The sequence below is a fragment of the Psammomys obesus genome, unplaced genomic scaffold (genome assembly GCF_907164565.1).
Source record: "Psammomys obesus unplaced genomic scaffold, mPsaObe1.curated_primary_1811, whole genome shotgun sequence".
NCBI classification, from domain to species: Eukaryota; Metazoa; Chordata; class Mammalia; order Rodentia; family Muridae; genus Psammomys; species Psammomys obesus.
In genome coordinates, this window is record NW_026596051.1 from 5364379 (window position 1) to 5382151 (window position 17773).

Sequence of the window (17773 nt, forward strand, 5' to 3'; positions counted from 1 at the left end):
GAGCATCTGTGAGATATCTTAAGAAAACATCCTTATGGTATCTTGCAGGTGCAATATTTAAGCCATGAAAGCACTCTTCCTATCTCCTGCAGCAGTGATTTTCCTGCTTTCCCCGTTTCCTGCCTTCTCCCTATAATTTGGGTAAAAAATTCTAATAAGCGAGGCTTTGATCAGACAAACAGAATTGGTCTCCCTCCTTGCGTCTCTGTGTCCTACCCCATTCTTTTCACCCCACCCCCCAGGAACCATTGAACTCCTGCGAGTCGGGAAGGAAAGCCCTGTGTATACATAAAGTTCCCCAGGAATCCTTGATTATTCTAGAATCTAGAAATCCACTGAGGAAGCAAGGTAGCTATGTATTCAATTCAATGTTTACAGGTTGTCCATACTAATATCACACTTGTCCAGATATGCTCGTCTGTGATCTCCAAATAAGCTTTGAATCACGGTGATCTAATACTGACAGCAATCACATCTGCTTACTCAGCCAAGGATTTTGGCCAAGTCCCTTCTTTCCTATCTCAGTTGGAAATATGTGTAGCAAATGCTAAGCTAGGAAATGAACTGGTTCTCCTAAAGCAAGTGCACAATTTTGAAAATACCTTTATCCAGGTAACTGATAGGGATGCAACTACCTATCATTAAGGAAAAAAAAAAAAAACAGGAAAAGGCCATGTCTAAACACAGAGAAAGCAGTCAGCACAAGCACTGAGAAATCCATTCTGACATCAATAAGGAGTCATCAGGCTCTGAACTGGAAAAAAGATCAAATCCATGTTGTTGTTGCTGTTTTTTTTTTTTATTTTATTTTTCTTATTAGTTACATTTTCTTAACTCTGTGTCCCAGCTGTATCCCGCTCCCTCATTCCCTCCCCAACCCCACACTCCCTCCCTGGTCTCCTCTCTGCCCCTTTCCCAGTACACTGATAGGGGAAGACCTCCTCCCCTTTCATTTGACTCTGTTTTATCACGTATTTTGTGGAATAGTTTGAGGAGAATTGGTGTTAGCACTTCTTTGAAGGTCTTGTAGAATTCTGCGCTGAAGCCATCTGGCCAAGAGCTTTTTTTGGAGGGGAGACTGTTAATGACTGCTTCAATTTCCTTGGGAGATATAGGGCTATTCAGTCTTTTTACATGATCTTGACTTAATTTTGGTACATGGAATCTGTCAAGAAATTTGTCCATTTCATTTAGATTTTCAAATTTTGTGGCATATAGGCTTTTGTAGTAAGACCTAATAATTGTTTTGATTTCCTCAGTGTCTGTAGTTATGTCCCTATTTTCATTTTTGATTTTCCTGATTTGAATAGCTTCTCTCTACTGTTTAGTTAGTTTGGCTAAGGGTTTGCCTAGCTTGTTGATTTTCTCAAACAACCAGCGTTACGTTTCATTGATTCTTTGAATAGTTTTTTTGTTTTTTTGTTAATTGATTGATTTCAGCCCTGAGTTTGATTATTTCCAGCCATTTGCTCCTCTTGGGTGTATCTGCTTCTTTTTTTTTCTAGGGTTTTCATTTGGGCCATTAAGTTGCTTGTATTTGATGTTATGAATTTCTTCTTGCAGGCACTTAGTGCTATAAATTTTCCTCTGAGCACTGTTTTCAATGTGTTCCATAAAATTGGGTACGTTGTGCCTTCATTTTCATTGAATTCTACGAAGTCTTTAATTTCTTTCTTTATTTCTTCCTTAACCCAGCTGTCATTGAGTAGTAAGTTGTTCAGTTTCCATGTGCATGTTGGCTTTTTGTTGTTTCTGTTGTTGTTGATGTCCAGCTTTAGTCCATGGTGGTCAGATAGTATACAAGGGATTATTTCAACCCTTTTGTATCCGTTGAGGCTTGCTTGACCCACTATATGGTCTAGTTTGGAGAAGGTTCCATGCAGTGCTGAAAAAAAGGTGTACTCTTTTGTATTTGGGTGAAAAGATCTGTAGACGTCTATTAGGTCCGTTTGATTTAGGGAATCTGTGAGTGTTTTTATTTCCCTATTTGGTGTCTGTCTAGTTGATCTGTCCCTTGATGAGAGTGGGGTGTTGAAGTCTCCCACTATTAAGGTACTAGGATCAATGTATGATTTAAGCTTTAATAATGTTTCATTTACGAATGTAGGTGATCTTGTATTTGGGGCATATATATTCAAGATTGTGATGTCCTCTTGGTGGATTTTTCCTTTGATGAGAATATAGTGGCCCTCCTTATCTTTTTTGCTTAACTTTGGATGAAAGTGTATTTTATTAGATATTAGGATGGCTACTCCAGCTTGTTTTCCGGAACCATTTGCTTGAAAAACATTTTTCCAGCCCTTTACTCTGAGGTAGTGTTTATCTTTGTTGCATAGGTGTGTTTCTTGGATGCAACAGAATGTTGGATCTTGTTTCCGCAACCATTCTGTTAGCCTGTGTCTATTTATTGGCGAGTTGAGTCCATTGATACTGATAGATAATAGTGACCAATGCATGTTAGTTCCTTTCGTAATGGAGTCATTGATCTTACCCTGTTTCATTGCTTGTTGTCTTTTCATTTTTGTTGGGATATTATCTGTATGCCCTGTTTTCTTGTTTGAAGTTGTTTTCGTTGGATTGGAGTTCTCCTTCTAGTATCTTCTGTAGTGTTGGTTTGCTGTATAGATACTGAGTAAATTTAGTTTTGTCATGGAATATTTTGTTTTCTCCATCTATGTTGATTGAAAGCTTTGCAGGGTATAGTAGTCTGGGTTGACATTTGTGATCTCTTAGAGTCTTCATGATACTTGCCCAGGCCCTTCTGGCTTTCATAGTTTCTGATGAGAAGTCCGGTGTGATTCTGATAGGTCTACCTTCATATGTTACTTGGCCTTTTTCCCTTGGTGCTTTTAATATCTTTTCTTTGTTCTGTAGATTTAGTGTTTTGACTATGTTGTGACGTGATGTGTTTCTCCTCTCGTCTAGTCTATTTGGTGTTTTGTAGGCCTCTTATATATTTATGGACAAATTTCTTTTTTTAAGTTGGAAAATTTTTCTTCTATGATTTTTTTGAAAATATTTTCTGGACCTTGGAGCCTGGAGTCTTCTTTTTCATCAATTCCTATTATTCTTAGATTTTGTCGTTTCATAGCATCCTTGATTTCTTGGATATTTTGTGATTGGAACTTTTCTGATTTTACTTTTTATTTGAGAGAAGTATCGATTTCTGCAAGTATGTCTTCAGCTCTAGAGATTCTCTCTTCCATTTCTTGTATTCTATTGGTGATGCTTACTTTTGTGGTTCTTGATCTTTTCTCCAAGTTCTCCAGCTCAAGGGTTTCTCAATTTGTGTTTTCTTTATTGATTCTAATTCTGTTTTCATGCCTTGCACCATTTCTTTCATCTGTTTGAATTTGGATTCCTGTCTTTCTATGATGGTCTCTATTTCTTTGTTCATTTCCTTTATATATGCCACTAATTTTATCTCTACTTGTGCTTCTATTTGTTTGGCTATGTTTGCCTGTGTTTCTTTAAGGCTTTTGTCTATTTCTTCTTTCTTTACCTCCAATTGACTGGCCAACTCTTTGAAAGATTTGTTCATTTCCTCCTTATGAGCCTCAAATAATTGTGTAAGCATGGCTTTAAAGTCATTTTCCTGTGCTTCTGATGAATTGGAGTATCCATCAATTTTGGGGTTTGCTGGTGAAGTCATGATGTCCTGATTTATGTTGGAAGTGTTCTTTTGCCTACCCCTGGCTATTGGCTTATCTGAAACCTTCCTTGTTTGTTTTTGGGTTCTGCAGTTCAGACTGGTACTGTCTCTCTCTGGCGTCTGGAGAGTTCTTCCGGAAGCTGAGAGAGGTCTGGTATCCTCAGCGTGTGCTGAGGACTAGGTCTACCTGTGGGAGAAAAGTATGCAGATACAGACAGGGCAAATGCAGGCGTGCACGTGTGTGTGTGTGTGTGTGTGTGTGTGTGTGTGTGTATTTGTGTGTGTATGGAAGTGTATGTGGACGTGTGTCTCGAGGGACAGAGTGATGGATAATGTTGAACCCTTGAGTGTGTGGGAAGGGCTCTGCCCTGTATATGTTGCAGGTGCTAGTGATGATTGCAGCGCAATTTCTGGCATTAACTGTCTTAACTCCTTAATTAGACCCACAGAGCAGGAGCTTCAATGTCCCAAGTGTCCTTCTGTTTCCCAAAGTGGGTATGTGGGTGGGAGGGGTTCAATGCCTGGCTTCTGTTTCATAAGGACCCTGGGTCTGGGTCTCTGCAGGTTCTCAGGGGTGCACTCACTCTCAGTCAGGTCACTTGGCAGGGATCGGGATATCTGGGCTCTTTGTTCTCTGGTTTGGTCCTGCTTCTTTGATGTGCTCCACCAGCTCAGTGCTGCTGCCACTTCCGGGTTAGGAAGTCCTACTGTAGCTGGAGATGTTTAGGTGGTTGGCAGGGATTGAGGTAGCTGGGACCTCTGCTCTCTGGTTTAGCCCTGGTTGGTCTTAAGCTGGAGGCCTGATGTGCCCTGCCAGCTCAATGCTGCTTCACTGCCAGGTTACAAAGTCCCTCTGTAGCTGGGGACTGGCTTGCCAGTCCAGATGCTTTCTACAAATTCCTGCAAGCTCTCCACTGTGCTCTCCGAGCTTGGGAGGCCCAGTGCCTGGTGTGCTTAACTTGTATGTCATTTCTGCCTGGTTTTGGTGAGTATATAGCATATTATCTGTCATTGTGGGATTGGGCAGGTGTAGTCCGTGGCTGGGGGATCCTAAGGAGCCAGTATGGCAGCTAGTGGCCCGGGACCCTGGGAGGACGGTGCCCCGTGGGTCTGGTTCTGCTGGTCTCTGGTACTCTGAGACTGGTACTGCTGGCAGTTGCTGTTAAAAGGTAGAAGCACCACCTCAGCAGCTTCAGACTCTAGGCATTTAGGTCTGCACTGAGAATCTCCATGAGTCCGCTGTGTGGGGGAGGGGAAAGGTCTGTGAGAGGGGAGTGCTGGTGATCAGAGGATCCTTTCTCTCTTTCCCCAAACAAGTCCCAGGGTGACCCGAGGTCAAATTCCCCACCTTGTGCGCGATGTTCCCTGTCATTTAGAAAGCCTCACCATTGTTTTCCTGGGTTCAGAGGACCTTCTACTCACCGAACTGCGATGGTTTAGCTCTTCCACAGTTCAGGAACTGTGTGTGCTTGTCGCCATCTTCGCTCTGCCCCCCCAACTTTCTGTTTTTAAGGCTCTCTACAGTACTTGTAATTGAAGCTATAGGAGGTTAGATATACACACGCACAAGAGTGATTGTATGTGTGTGGGGAAGTGTGTTGGCAAAAGACAGTCTCAGTTTGGGGCATAAGGCTGAGTAGCGGACATATTTTGTAAATGGTTTTATAAAAGCTAGCATAAGAATATTTTTTAAATAGAAGATGCTGTGTTACTTGGGTTGCTAATATCCTTCATTCTCTTTCTAACTTTAAGACAAAATTTCACAATCTGCCCAGAGGTCTCCTACCTAATTTACTTTTTAATTTTTAAATTTATTATTTATCACAATTAATTCGTTTTGTATTCTGATTGTGGCCCCATCAGTCAGCCCTCCCTCCCTCTTCTCCTCCTATGTCCCTCCCCTAGTCCACACATAGGGAAGGTTTTCCTCACTTCTGACTCTAGACTATCAGATCTCATCAAGACTGGCTGCATTGTCTTCCTTTGTGCTCTGGCATGGCTGCATCCCCCAAGGGGAGGTGATCAAAGAGCCAGCCAGTGAGTGGATGCCAGAGACAGCCCCTGCTTCCCTTACTAAGTTAGAAAGACCTGGAGGGGAAAGGAACTCTAAAAGGAGACCAACAGAGAAAAAAAAAGAGGGGGTCTTGGGGACCCTGCAGAAAATGATAACTCAACCAAGGACCATGCATGGAAAGAACCTAAAGCCCTTGCTCTGTTGTAGCCGTTAGATTCAATCTCCTACTTAATTCCTTAATAGAACAAAGTGTTCTGATAACAGTGTCTTTTGCTTTACAGAAGCTTTTCATTTTCATGAGGTCCCATTTATTGATTGTTGCTCTGAGAACCTGTGCTATTGGTGATCTGTTTGGGAAGTTGTCTCCTGTGCCAATGAATTCTAGGCTCTTCCCCACTTTTTCTTCTAACCGATTTAGAGTATTTGGTTTTATGTTGAGGTCTTTGAACCACTTGGACTTTAGTTTTGTGCAGGGTGAAAAATATGGATCTATTTTCATTTTTTTGCATGTAGACATCCAGTTGAACCAGCACCATTTTTTGAAGATGCTGTCTTTTTTCCATTGAATGGTTTTGGCTTTTTGTAAAAAATCAAGTATCCGTAGGTGTGTGGGTTTATTTCTGGGTCCTCTATTCGGTTCCATTGATCCTCCTTTCTGTTTCTATGCCAATACCATGGAGTTTTTATTACTATTGCTCTGTAATACGGCTAGAGATCTTGTGGAGAAAGGGGATCCCTCCTCCATTGCTGGTGGGAATGTAAACTGGTACAACCACTTTGGAAGTAAATCTGGCACTTTCTCAGACAATTAGGAATAGTGTTTCCTCAAGATTCAGCTATACCACTCCCAGGCATATACCCGAAATTTGCTCAAGTACACAACAAGAACATTTGCTCAACCATGTTTGTAACAACTTTATTTTGTAATAGCCAGAACCTGGAAACAACCCAGATGTCCATCAATGGAGGAATGGATACAGAAATTATGGTATTTTTACACAATGGAATACTACTCAGCAATCAAAAATGAGAAAATCATGAAATTTACAGGCAAATGGTGGGATCTAGAAAAGATCATTCTGAGTGAGGTATCCCAGAAGGAGAAAGACACACATGCTATATACTCACTTATATAGTCCTATAAGATATGATAAACATAATGAAATCTACACACCTAAAGAAGATAAACAAGAAAGAGGACCCGGGGTAAGATGATCAATCCTCACTTAGAAAGACTAATGGGCCGTTCATTGGATGTAGGAGAAAACAAGTAACAGGACACGAGCCTACCACAGAGAGCCCCTGAAAGACTCTAACTAGCAGTGTATCAAAGCAGATACTAAGACTCATAACCAAAACTTTGGCAGAGTGCAGTGAATCATATGAAAGAAGGTTTGTATGATGTGGAAAGGATAGGAGCTACACAAGGACCAAATATATCTGGCACAGGGGTCTTTTCTGAGACTGACACTCCACCAAGGACCATGTATAAATATAACCTAGAACCTCTGCTCGGATGAAGTCCGTGATAGCTCAGTAACCAATTGGTTTCCCATAGTAAGGGGAACAGGGACCATTTCTGACAGGAACTCAATGGCAAGCTCTTTGACCTTCCCACCCTGCAAGGGAGGAGCAGTCTTGCTAGGCCACAGAGGAGGACTTTGCAGTCAGTCCTGAAGATATGTGATAAAATAGGGTTAGGTGAAAGGGGAGGAGGTCCTCCCCAATCAGTGGACTTGGAAAGGGGCAGGGAGGAGATCAGGGTATAAGGGAGGGTTTGGTAGGGAATGAGGGAGCAGGATATAGCTGGGATACAGAGTTGATAAAATGTAACTAATAATAAATAAATAAATAAATGAAAAAGAAAAATAAATAAAATGGCAAAAAAAAGGAAAAAAGTGTTGATTTTCCTCAGTAGCAAATGCTAGGAAACTATTGTCTACCTTAGAGCTCTACAGCATAATCCTTTAGTTTTGTATCAGACTTGCCTCCACTACACTAATGTAATTTACATTTTAAACAAGCCTTTTTATATACCTTAATCTGCATCATAACTATAAAATGTAGACACATTGGCAAAGGCAGTTTTGTGCTTTTTCCTTTCTTCTCTTTTTTTTCCCCTTCTTAGCCTGAAAAAAGGAGTCACTGAATAACTTTGCTCGTTTTTTTCATTTCAAAATTCACCTTCTCTTTCACATTTTAAAAAGCTGTCTTTATTATACAAATAAATTGAACAATGAAGATACAAATATTGTATTTAAATGACATGAAGTCATGTGAGGGCTGCAGAGACAGTTTAGTGGATAAATTGCATGTCACATAGCATGACTGATTGCATATTCCCCATACCCACAGGAAAGCCACCTTCAGTGCTGTAGATCTGTGATCCCAAACCTCATTAGAGAGCGCATTGGCCAGCCAGTCTATCCAAACTTAAGAGAACCAGATTCAATGAAAGACTGTGTTTCTAAAAATCAGATTAAGAGAATGAAAAAAATACTTGACAGTAGCCTATAGCTTCCACATACATGCAGACTTGAAAACACCAACATAAAAATGTACACACATACTCACACACAGGTGTGTGCACATACTAGCACATACTCATAAAATTAAAAAAACAAAAATCAAAATAAACAAAAGCACATAAGTGAACTTCTTAAAAAATTGAAATAGAATTACTTTGCTTTCCCCCTCCTTTTCCCTCCTGTAATACCATAAGCTATACTCCCTTCAATCTCTCACATGTGTCCCTCTCACTCTCAAGGGGATAGTATCTTTTCTTAAAACCATATACAGACCAAAACCAAAACAGGCTCAGCATATATCTATATGTGCATATACAAACTCTTATTTATACATATACAATATGCACAATAATAATAAATGATCATTTTATAAGCATTTTCTGAATGAGAACATGTGTTTGGAAGTCCATTCTTTAATCATTATATGAGTATGATTTTTTTAAATCATTGATGATCCATACCTGGTTAAATTCTGGTTCATAACCAGAAGTTTTGAAGAATGAATTTATGGCTCAGTAAGAAATAATAAATCACCATTTTTTAAAAAAAAATATGCCAAATGTGTAGAGAAATTCTTTTTTTCCTATGGAATTCTGTTATAAATTTGTTTTCTTCAATGACAAAATATCACTAAGTATTTTGTATAGAATACAAAGGACAATGCATGGAGAGGACCTAAAACCTAGGTTCAGATGTAGTCCATAGATTCAGTCTCCAAGTGGGTGCCCTAGTAAGGGGTGCAGAGACTTTCTCTGGCATGAATTCAGTGGCAGGATCTCTGATCACATCATCCTGGGTGGTTGCAGCCATGCGAGGTCACAGAGGAAGATGATTCAGCCAGTCCTGATGAGACCTGGTAGACGAGGGTCAGTTAGAAAGAAAGGAGGACCTCTTCTATCAGTGGACTAGGGGAGGGACACAGGGGGAGAAGAGGAAGGGAGGGTAGGATAGAGAGGAGACAAGGGAGGGGACCACAACCTGGATACAAATTGAATGAATTGTAATAAATGATAATAATAAAAATTTTAAATAAATAAATAAGTTACTTTAAAAAATGGCAGTTAAGAGCCTGGGTAAAGTCTGATACGACACCCACAACATTTTAAACACTCACTATCTAGGATAAAAACTGTGTATTCTGCTCTTCAAATAGAGTTTGTTAAGGTGTCAGAGGAAGGTGGAAAGAGGTGTCCAGAAAGAATTTATGGAGCCCAGCAAAAATGAGAACATGCAGAAGACATCAGGTGACACAATTTTCTTTCCTCATCATGGTTAGGCTCACAGCAAAGACAGATTAGCAGACATCTACAAATTTTAGGTGACATGAAAAATTTTACAGGATAAGATTCAGAGATGTATTTGATTGTGCATTGACTGTTGCTTTTAATCTACACATTTCAATTCTGAACCAAAATATATGTAACCCATGTTGTCCAAAGTACCTCTTTTATTTCTCAATGATACTGGGCCTGGAATGCAGGCACACCTCTCTCATGTACACTGAGGGAGCAGTCTACACACGCAGATGGATTTTTGAAGTACCGTGTGCTTAGCATTGAAGCTACAGTACATATGTAGGAATGTAGCAGCAAAGGTGGGAAGCGTTTATTCATGTTCATCAGACCTGGCTGAAGTTCATGATAATCCTGTACATTGGTCCACAGATAATGTATCAGCAGCTTCACCTTCTTATCTGAAGGTCAGCGCCATGGTCACTATGCCCTTATTTTTTTCTGCTGCACAACATGTCCAATTCTATTCCTAGGCCATGAAAACATGGACATCCTTGAGGGACCTGTGTTCACAGTAGTGGACTCAATTGTTCTTAACTTGTCTGATAGGCTGAGGGCATTCTGTTGTTCTTAAAATTCATTCTGTTTTTTTTTTTAATTGAGTTGAACTGAATTTTTAAATTTTATTTTTTCATCGTAGCCCCTCTTTCCTCTTCCCCTGATTCAACCCTCCCTGTCTTTATCTCCTACCCTGTCTCCCCTACTACTCAGAAAAGGGGAGTTCCCCCCCCCCATTACCCAGCTCAACATATCAAGTTGCATCAGGACTAAGCACATCTGCAAGCCAAGCAAGGCAGCCCTGTTAGGAAGTTGTGATCAGAAAGCAGACAACAGAGTACATATCAGAGATAGTTCCTGTTCTCCTTACAAGGAAACCTACATGAAGACTAAGTTGACCATTGGCTACATCTGTGTAGGAAGCCTCTGTCCAGTCTATGCATGGTCCTTGGTTGGCTCTTCAGTCCCTGTAAGTCCCTGGGCCAAGGTTTTGTTTGTTTGTTTTGCTTTTCTGTTTTGGTTTGATTTGGTTTTTTGGTTTTTTGAGACAAGGTTTCTCTGTATAACAGCCCTGGCTACCCTGGAGCTCCCTCTGTAGGCCAGGCTTGCCTCAAACTCATAAAGATCCACCTGCCTCTGCCTGCCTAGTGATGGGATGAGGCATGTGAAGAGCTGGAGAGGGGATAGAGATGAGTGGAAATTCCCTAAATGGAGTGTAATATATAAAATTCTTAGATGAATAAAAATTAGTTAAACACTGTGAGAAAAAAATTAAAAAGGCCTGTGCCATCCTGGCCTGCCTTTAATACCACTACTCAGGGAGGCAGAGGCAGCTGGATCTCTGTGAGTTCAAGACCAGTCTGTTCTACAAAGTGAATCCAAGACAGCCAAGGCTACACAGAGAGAGAAATAAAAGCTGGTTATTTGACTCTGTTGGTCTTCTTGTGGAGTTCCAGTCTCCTTCAGTTCTTCTATCCTCTCCATGTAACCTTCACCCCAACACGCTAGACTCCTCAGACTCTGCCTAATGTTTGGCTGTGAATCTTAGCAGCTCTCCTCTGAGAGGCTCCACCCTGCATCGTTAACATTCTTCCACCATTCTTTTTCTTGCTGTCATGATAATGGGGAGAATGTAAATGCTGGAACTGGAAAGAATATCCCATGATTCTCCTTATCAATATTCGATGTATGACTCCCAATTCACAAGGGGTCTGAAGGTGAGCGAGGAGAAAGCACTTTATAGAACTCTGACTCTCACCTTAAGAGCATTTCACACAACTGCTTCATGTGGAGAAGAGGATTGATGAAGCTAACAGGTCAGTTTATCCCATTCCTTTCGACTTAGGCAAGATAGCTTGTCACTGCTCTAGAGATGATGGGACCTGTGAGGATAGAGCTGATAAAGGAGACAGTCTAAAGTCTCATACAATATCCAACTTTATTTAGACCCTCAGACACTTTCTCTGTTAAGAGAAAGATCACATGAATAACGTTTTCATGAGATCAAGCTGTATAATACCACAAAGACAAGCCACTTAATGCATGAGGCAAAAACATTTTTTCCATAGAGCCATATAAAGGATAGTTTAAACATTTAATTGAAGAACAACAACAAGCAATAATGAGTAAAGGGAAGTAAACTCACTCCTATCTGCTACTACTAGGAGGAGCACAAACCACGTTCTAAGAATAATTCCATTTATTGAAGAAACTGAGGTCATAAGACTCTATTAGTTCTCACAAACACTTAGAATTATCTTCACAAGTCCATCTGTGGACCATGTTCTGACAGTAGATAATGTTTGGGTTTCCTTAGAAAGTATCTGAGATTCACTTTTTTTTCAGGAGATAAAAGAAAGGGTAGAGATACAACAGCTCCTAAACAACATGCTATAGGTTCAGATGTCTGATATAGGTGGTAGGGAGAGACTGTATTTCTTCAGTTGTTAAGACAGCTGATACTGAATGGAGGCACATGGTCTCATTCATGACTCACCTTTGTAACATTCAAGGACCCATCTAGGAATACTTTACACAGACTTACAAAAAAACAAATCCTAAAAGTGCCACTATTCTATCCAGGTCACATGGGACACAGTTGGGGCCTGCAGAGAACAAAGTAGAATACTTGGCATACAAACTGGCCTGCCTCATCCACTGCACATTTTCTTTTTAATTTTTTCCATTTATTTATTTTTTATTAATTACAGTCTATACACCCTGTGTTGCAGCTGCAGCTCCTTCCTACTCCTACCCTTTCTCCCTCTTCTCTTCCCATACCCCTCCCAGAGGACCAACTGCACATTTTGAGTCTGAATGTCCCTCTCTGTGGTTGATGTAAGTTGCAGTCTTTATTCTCATCTTTTGTATGACTATTTTCCCTGGAATAGAATTATGATCTGGATTAGAGACAGTAACATTCTTCTCAACTCTCACAAGTGTTTAGCTGGAGGAGACTCCTGTTCACAAAAGGTATCTTAGCATGAGCAAGTTTACTGACAGGCAAAACAACTGCCAGGAGAGCGAGAAGCACCTCTCCACAGTGTAACTCCCAAAGCAGGGGCTAGCACACTTTCCTTAACAACACTAAAAACAATGTGGAATGCTTGACCAAGAGCAAGAACCTCTGGGTGTTGGGGGTGGCAGGGCTGTAGGAAGACGATAACTTTGGCTCTCAGACACCTCTGATATATGCTGGTGGAATCTCTGGACTGGCTACTGTCAACAAGGTAATGTTCACATGTCTGGAATTAGGTGGATGATACCTAGAATCCCTCTTCAGGCCAACCAGAGAAGGATAGAGATCCCCTTTCCTCCACCTGTCTTCAGGTTGACAACCCCCACTGGTGTGGTGAGCTCTATTTTCGTTAAATTTGGACATCCTAAAAACTTCCCTCTGCAGGGTCTGCCATTGCGACTCCAAGGGAATTCTTCACTTCCTGATGCCTCTCTACCAACCCAGATGAAAGTTCCAGGAACCACCTGGAGGAGATGGAAAAAAGGTTAGACTTTTCAAATCGTGCACAAAATAGAAATAGTTTGTTAAGAAGGATAACAGCACTTCTGTGAGAAAGTGGGCTGGTGAGCTGAGAAAAAGAGAACCCAGAGCACTAGATGATTAAGGCCTATTTTCCTCCACTTGAGTTGAATATAATCTATCTCAGGATCCATAAGGAAGAATGAAGAAATGGGGGCGGGGTCCAGGTCTCCTTCCTGGAGAAAAGGACAAATCAGAGCATCTCATCGGTAGGCACACATATGTTCTAGAATTGCAATTTGTTTAATGTTTTACCTGATATACACAGAGATGGTATACCATATGACTGTTCACCCATTCTATATCTTGTTTGTTTTAATTGATCTTTCCCTCCCATCACATCCCTCTTCCTCTATCACATCTCCCTGCTCCCACGCTTTGTACTTGTACCCTGCTGTTCCTAGCATCTGAGTTTCTCTTTCAAGCCACGTGTGTTCTATTAAACTCCCACAATCATCCCTTAAAATGTTTATTCTTCTCTCATGGGCTTTTTTCTAGCTTTATGATTGTATGCCCATGTTCATTTGACCAAAATTACACATATTCAAAAGTTAAAGCTCTAATGTACTTTAAGAAAGAACACACATTATTTGTCTTTTTAAGTCTGAGTTATAGTATGTAATACACTATTTTCAAGTACAACTCAACTTCCTGCAAGTTTTTTAATTCTACATTTCTTTATGGTTGAATAAAATTCTTCTGTTTATATGTACCGTGTTTGGATAATGAGCCATTCATTCATCTGCTGATGAATATTTAACCTGCTTCCCATTTCCTGGTTGCTGTGACTAGAGCAACAATGAAATGGATGAGCAACAACTATCTATGTAGCTGGATATGGACTCCTTTGGTATAGGTAGATCTGGCTCATATGACACTTTCCTTTTTAACTTTTTTAGAAATCTCAATACACAGTCCATAGTAACTCTCTACAAACTGTAAATGGCAACAGGCACAAAGGGGAAGAAATTAGACACAGCCTTGGCTTTGTTCAAATTCTATATAACACTGTTTCCTTCATTAATTTCTATGTCCTATTTTTACTTAAAGTGCAGTGAAACCATGCTGTGGGTTTAATAACACTAAGAAGCTGGAACAATATCTTTCTTTGTAAGGTAAGTAAAAAGACACGGTTTTTCTCCTGAGTCTAGGACCTGATTTTGGACATATGATTTCCAATACAGTATGTGTGGTCTCTGACAGAAATAATATGAATGATTGATAATAAACACCTTTACAAATGGCTAGGTCCTTGGCTACTGATAACATTCTGACACAGACAGTAGGAACTCTGCATGTCCAGGTAAAGCCAGAGAGCTTCTGAGATAAGGAAAGAGTCCTATTTTACAACCTAAAGTAGGCCAGACTGAAGCCAAATAATGGAATACACCTGAATTTAAGATGAGAAATGAGAGAAATAATTACCTTCTTAATGACCTACATCTTACAGAACCCAAGAGCCCCCAGCCCCACTATACCTGCTGGTGTTCTGAACTTCTAGAACAGAAAAAGGTAATTGTGTTATTTTCTTTTTCCTTCTCCCTTTTCCTAGCATCTATTGATTCAACAGGCTGTCTTTCTTACTGTTTTCTTACACTCCAAACGATCTTCAGGTTCCCTCCTGAGCCCAGTTTTACATTCTTTTTTTTATCTATGAGAGCAACAAGATACTACTTCTTTGATAGCCGCACCTGCCTCATGGCTCCCTCTGTCACCTCATACCATCCTCTTCTTAGCTCTCTGCAAAGGGCCAACAGCTCTGCTCAGGGGACACTGTGGCCTTTGCTTTGGCCTCTCCTGGGATGTCCCTGTGTGTGGTGTTGCCACACTCATGTTACTTCTGTATTCACCTGAATCTCACACTGGCTTCAAATCTCACCCTCATAAACAATTTCTGGAGACTTCTCACTGAGATAATTTTCCAGTACTTTCTAGTGTGGCCTTTGAGAACATTTCCACTAGTAACAAGTCCATGATGCCATTATTACTGAATCGCCTTTTTTTTTTTTTTTTTTTTTTCTTGGAGAATACAGAACACAAATCATTAGACACTGTATTCCTGGAAGAAATTTTAGGGAAAAAAAGCCAGGACTCTGGCTTCCCGACAAGCTTGGCTTAGTCCCCTACCCCAAATATGCCAAGTAAAGAGGTAAGTAAGGTGGGAAATTAGAGATGGGATTTACTCAACATATACACATTACTAAAAGGAACTGAAGAAAGGAATCCTGCAATCCTGTGACCATATTCAGGGTAATTACACAGAGCATAGGTTGAAATATGGGGCAAGGGACAGGAGGTTTGCATGTTGTGTAGTTGTGGCCTAGTTACGCTCTGGTTGACTCTATCTAATTTCAGGTATTACAAGGTAATCTGAAGAAGAATCTAATTCTGTCATCGCTTCCTTAAGCGATGTTGATGTTGTTATAACAATATGATCACTTCTGCTTCCGCATGCAGTCTCACATTCCTGGGGGTGGAGGACGCATGTCCAAAAAGGTTTGTTCTTATTTATGTCTATACTTTTGTCCAAAGTAAAACAGACAGAGAAAAAATGAAACGGGTGTCTGGCTTCTTTCCTCCATTTAGTTACCCTATACACCCAAGTGAAGTGTCAGCACTTTCCGGAAAAGTAGCTTCTAAATTGCCGTTTCTAGTGGGTTGCTCAGACATTCACCTCAAAGCCACATGACTATCTGCAAACATCCAGACTGGTTAACCTTAAAGACCTGCACTAGCAGGGTCTTGAGAAGGAAGAGAAAGCCGTCAGGTCCTAAGAAGAGTTTCAACAGGAGAATAACTACATGATGGGGTCCTAAGGTATGGGGCCAGGAGCACTGCTGATGAGAGAGCCAGCCCAGAGCAAGAGTGAGGTCACGAAGTGTTTCAGCTCCAAAAATCTTGTCTGCAGATCTGCAAAAGTCGGACTGTTCACTCCCTGCCCTGAGCCTGAATGTCCCAGTACATGTAACATTATGGTCCTTCGGTCAGGTGGCCTGGCAGCCAGGTCACAAGATATACTTCCTCTCTCCTTGTAAGGTTATGTCCAGCAAGTACCTGGATTTCTCTTCATGCAAAAGAGACATTCCCAGCACCTTGACCCTGGCTCACAATGTACACTCATGGCAAAAGCCTCTACCTACTCCCCTGCAAATTTAAATAGCTTTTGTTCCCCTCAAATAAAGAAGCTGTCTTACTGAAGCTGTCTCTCAAGAAGGCTGTTTCTCATACACCAACCACTGACTAAAGTTCTGCATTGCACCCATTTTCCTCGGCCAAGCTTCATTCCCTCCAGTCAAGCTGAGTAAACAGTTAGCCTGGATACCCTAAGGGGAGAAGCAGACACTGGGAAGCACTAAGGTAGAAGCCTCTGAACTCCCAGAACTAAGAGGTTTATAACTCTCAAGAATTTGCAGAGGTGGCAAAGTTCCTCAGCCCGCAACTCACCTTGGCCTACATCATATAAGCCTAAAGCTTACATTGATATATATTCAAAAATTCTGCCTTCTCCAAAATCCTAGGGTCTCCACCACAACTCAGACTTCATCTTCATGACTTCATGATATGACCCCTCAGAGATGTTTCACTTGGAAACCAGTCCTACCAGACATTGTTGGCTTCAGTGAGTTTCTGGAATCACAGAGTGAGATGCCCTCAGTCTTGACTATTTTGTATCTATAAAACTAGTACCATGTGAACAATACTGGAAAATTATTCCGATAACTTAGAATGGAGCCTGGGCCTGTTGGCACATGGTTACATGGGCATTTTTGTCCAGTGACACTAGGGAAGCAGTTTGCTGGGTGGTCCTTTTTGAGCAGGAAGCTCCTCCACCATCATGCTTAGGTTAGACCCTCTCCTTTCAACCTCACTTATACTTTTAGAAGATGGAGCCTTTGCTATGTGGGGTCTTAGCCTTCTGGCACCTTTCATGCTGTGCCAGTACACAGCACTAAGCTTCTCTTCATTGCCACTAATCTCTTTAATTACTGGTGGGGTTTTGGTTTTGTTTTGTTTGTGTTTTTGTTTTGTTTTTTGGTTTTTCTCGACAGAAACACTAAACCTGCTACCTTGACTTACTTTGAACACTTTTTATTTTCTTGCTTGACTTTTTGTTTTTTGTCACTATAGACCTTTACATTAACCTCACATGATTTCTCAGGATATGTGTAGAACACAGGCAGATTTCTTTCTTTTTTCTTTTTTTCTTTTTCTTTCTTTCTTTCTTTTTTTTTTTTTAAGAATAACGCACAAATGGTATCTAGGAAGGTACCTAGCAGAATCCTTTTCCTTCAGGAAACTTGTGAACTGGATCCCCAGTGCTGTTTCTTTCTGCATTCTTTTTCCAGATTTAGCCAGAATGGTCCAAAGTTCCAAATCTTTGGCATTTCTTCATAAAACCAGCTTTAAACACCTGAAATGCATTAGAACTATCTCAACAATGGCTCCTTTTTTAATACTGGTCCAAAATTTTCTACATTGTCTTCGAGGTCTATAGATTGTTTAAAAATTACTGATTGGATAGTTTGATTAAAATTTCTCTTGCGCTGTCTTCACCCCTGAAAGAGCTATCCTTCAGTCACCTCTGCGTCAGATCTATCATCTACATGTTGTAGTTGTAGACATGCATTTTGTTGATGACTTTCTCTGTAAAAACTTGGTGAAACTATTTCCGTATTGAAATATGGACCCTGGTGTAACCTAATTCCATGCTTTCTGGGCTAATGGTTCCTCGTATTTGGCTCCAGTATAAAT

General features: G+C 40.6%; 1 long non-coding RNA gene across 1 annotated transcript; it reads left to right on the forward strand.

Moving 5' to 3' along the window:
* The first annotated feature begins 4530 nt into the window (after positions 1-4530).
* Positions 4531-16219, forward strand: LOC129689023 (uncharacterized). Its single transcript, XR_008722024.1, has 6 exons — positions 4531-4637; positions 12887-12986; positions 14072-14136; positions 14472-14533; positions 15377-15517; positions 15608-16219. It is a non-coding gene; the product is annotated as an uncharacterized LOC129689023 (long non-coding RNA).
* The last annotated feature ends 1554 nt before the right edge of the window (positions 16220-17773 follow it).